Source organism: Elaeis guineensis, chromosome 4 (assembly GCF_000442705.2).
Source record: "Elaeis guineensis isolate ETL-2024a chromosome 4, EG11, whole genome shotgun sequence".
Lineage (NCBI taxonomy): Eukaryota > Viridiplantae > Streptophyta > Magnoliopsida > Arecales > Arecaceae > Elaeis > Elaeis guineensis.
Window position 1 is genome coordinate 88,050,080 of NC_025996.2, and position 4,072 is coordinate 88,054,151.

Genomic DNA, 4,072 nt, shown 5'->3' on the forward strand with positions numbered 1-4,072 from the left:
CAATAAACGAATACAATTTGTGTATGTACTCCCGGTAAAAATAGGGGAACTCTATTCCATTTCATTGTTCAAGAATAATTGAAAAAGAAAGTCAGACGAGTATGGTATCTATTAAAATACTGAATATAGTAATGCCACCGATTGTACCAACTTACATATGTCTCCCCTTATCAATCGGTATTAGTGAAAGAAATGGAAATTCCCGTACTTGTCTGATGATAAATGCGAAATGAAAAACAAAAGAAATAAGGATCCCCGCTGGGGATTAGATCTTGCTACCTGTCCCCCCTTTCACAGAAAATGGGGAGATGAATTGAAAATTCATCGGATCCTAGTCGGGACTGACGGGGCTCGAACCCGCAGCTTCCGCCTTGACAGGGCGGTGCTCTGACCGATTGAACTACAATCCCAGCAAGGTGTATGGCATACATATTCTTACTAGTTTGATAAGAACATTCTATTCGTTGTGTTGTAACAGAAACACGAATGATATACTGAATATCCACATGGATATGGAATATAGTGAGAGCGACACGGATTACTAGTAACGAGTGGTTATTTTATTGCCAAAAAAATAGAGAATCAATTTTTCAATGAGAAAAAGAACTATTTTGATTTTTATGATACTTAATCTTAATTAAGTATCATTAATCTAGATCGTTAGAAAAATCAGAACGAATGAGAAAAACATGGATAGAGAAAAAATTGACTCTTTCTCTTCATTTCTACGGATCAGGCATTTCTGTTTCTGGAGGACAAATTGGTTATTTCATATTCATGGAGCAATGAATTATTGGGCCGAGCTGGATTTGAACCAGCGTAGACATATCGTCAACGAATTTACAGTCCATCCCCATTAACCGCTCGGGCATCGACCCAGAAAGAATTCATTCTAGATTTATTGATAATCTACGATCAACTTCCTCCCTACCCCCAGGGGAAGTCGAATCCCCGCTGCCTCCTTGAAAGAGAGATGTCCTGAACCACTAGACGATAGGGGCATATCCACCCGACCGTCATCATACTATGATAATCATCATCATAGTATGATAATACTATGAACAGTTTTTTTAGAATTGTCAATAGAATCTAATGGTATGACTAGATCCGAAGAGTCTTTCCTACTTTTATGTTATGATTCCATAGAATTTTTTTATTTGATGGTTCTTGTATGAACCCCTATGCATATATGTACATATATAAATATATGCAGACACATATGCATATGCAGACATATATGCATTAGAAGCTATCTTGCTCAGTTTTTCCTTCTTAGGGTGTAGGGGGAAGATAAGAGACTTTGCTGCACTCATTCATTCAAACGTCTTAAACAGACGTTGAAAAATGGAACAAGAACACCTTTGGGAACTTATTTCACAACTTAGCATTGGCAGAGGATGATGTGCTTATAGCTCAACAGGGATTCGATGAACCCCTAAAAATTTACATCATCGGAATATGATGAAAGACAAACTTTGAAGTATGCGGTATCCGAACAAGAGAAAGGAAGAATACGAAATGTTGCCCAGCTATGCAACCCAAGAGGGGGGGTGAATTGGGTTTCTAAAAATTTTAGGCTTAATTAATTACTTATGATGAATGAGAACAAAGACTTTAATTCAAGATTAATTACCTAAAGCAAGAATGCAAGGATATAATAAAGAAATAAAGAGAAACAATAAAGCACACCACAAACACAAGGATTTATAGTGGTTCGGTGCCAACCTTGCACCTACATCCACTCCCCAAGCTCCTACTTGGGAATTCTAATCCACTATACTTGTATTCAACCCGAATACAAATATCAGAAACTCTGACACTAGCTATCCCAAGCTAGTCTACTTGTTTCCTGGGTACAAGTCAACCCAAAACACTCCGATTTCAGGTTCGGATCTACCTTCCCTTATTTTGGAAATCCTCCAAAAAAAGAACAAATACTCACAAAGAGTAAAATAGCTTAGAGCACAAATTAATACAATAACAGCTCCTTAAATGAGCGAATATAATAATAAAAACACTTTACTCAAATGAAGAATCCCCTTTTTGGATTTTCTCAAGGTGGATGAACGCTTGAATGAACGCTTGAGAAGAAGATGATCTTTGATTGAGGACTTCTTGAAGGCTTTGAAAGATCTCTTGATCAAGGTTGAACAATAGGCGTGAAAAATCCTCTCTTTGAATGCTCTTGCTTTTCTCTTTCACAATCTCTCTTGTATATTGTGGATCACCTGTCTTTTTCTTTTGGGTATTTCTTTGATCTCAGGCTTTCTCGTGTAGATTTTGGATCCTCTCGTATATATCTTTTTTCTTCTTTTTTTTCTATATTTTCTTTCACCATTTGAAACCTTTTATAGCCTTAAGAAACAAGAGAAAACATATTAGACAGAAAAAGAGCCGTTAGAGCATTTTTAGGAAGCATAAAAGGCAATTAAAATGGGCAAAAAACTAGCCGTTGCTGACGTTTTCCGTCGCAGGGGTCGACTCATGAGTCGACTCATGCTTCAAGAGTCGACTCATGAGTCGACTTCTGTTGCATTAGCCAGAAACTTTGATTTCTGATTTTTTGGCCCAAATCAGCAGAGGTCGACTCATGAGTCGACTCATGCCTTGTGGTCGACTCATGAGTCGACTCACAGGTCGTGCCAAGCCAAAAATTCAGCATGCCATGGGAAATTTTTGCGCGCCAATCAGCTCATAGTGTCATGAGTTGACTCATGAGTCGACTCATGCACTTCAAACCTTCATAACTTCAAAAATATAAGTCCAAAAATAATGAAATTTTCATCAATAGATTACTAATCATTTGTTCTACCAAATGATACTATCAAATCAGGATTTTAGTGAAATTATGATTTTGCCCTTGAAGAGCATAAGGACTTTTTCAATTTAAAAATATTTGTATCGCTTCAATCTGCTTTGTAATCATCAAAATCAATCTAGGAGCAACAATCTCCCCCTTTTTGATGATGACAAAATATTTGAACAAAAGCATTTATGTGAAACACTAATTTCAAAAGAATGCATTATAGGTGTATAAGCTTGAAAAGAGTATGATTCTTTTGGCATGTAATATAAATGGTCATATACAAAAATAATTTGTCCATTTGCTTAAGGATTTGATGATATGCTCATTGGATTATGTGATTTTGATGTTAGAGTGAAAAACTTATTTTTGTTATCAGATTAAGCTGTATTTTGAAAATTTCATTCTCATTTGATTTTAGTTTTAGCATCAGAAAAAAAATACTTATGTGCTTTAATTGCTTTTTGATACAAAAAAAATTATGTGTGCCAAAGTATGTTTAAGAGTTTAAGAGTTGATTTTGAAAGTGTATTAGCTCATTTTGAGTTTAAGATATATCAGAGCAAAAAAATAAATTTTGCAATGTATCAGAACAAGAAAACAATTTTACAATGTATCAGAGAAAAATTTTGTAATGTATCAGAGAAAATTTTACAATGTATCAGAGCAAGTTTTATAATGTATCAGAGCAAATTTTATAATGTATCAGAGCAAGTTAAAAAATTTTAAGATGTATCAGAGTAAATAAAATTTCAAAAGATGTATCAGAGCAAGTTGGAATTTTGAAGTATATCAGAGCATATTTAAATTTTTAAAGCAAATCAGAGCATATGTAAAGAAGTAATTTAAAAGTTACTTATTTGCATTGTACTTAGCATTGTATTTTTGATATTGTTCTTTAAATTTTTAATTCATTCATTAATTTCTCATAATTTTAGTTTTGATTGCTTTTTCTTTAATTGCTCATAATTTATGGTTTTGCTTTTGATGGATGGCTTTTTTTTAAATTCTGTCTGATACCAAATTTCTCCCCCTTTTTGACATCATCAAACATGGTTAATTTCTTCTTTTTCTGAAAAATTCTTTAATTTCTCCCCCTTTAGAGTTAATCACAGATGTTTGCTCCCCCTTAATACAGCAATTATTAACAGCAAACAACAACAAAGAGAGGATAATATTTCAACAAGGAGAATATATATATAACCAAAATATGATCAACATCATTACAAAAAGGTAGAAATATAAGTAAAAGATGATTCCATTAAAACC

At 34.0% G+C, this 4,072-nt stretch overlaps 1 non-coding gene across 1 annotated transcript; it reads right to left on the bottom strand.

The window, feature by feature from the left end:
* Positions 1-336: 336 nt before the first annotated feature.
* TRNAD-GUC (transfer RNA aspartic acid (anticodon GUC)) lies at positions 337-410 on the bottom strand. Its single transcript has one exon. It is a non-coding gene; the product is annotated as a tRNA-Asp (tRNA).
* Positions 411-4,072: the final 3,662 nt, after the last annotated feature.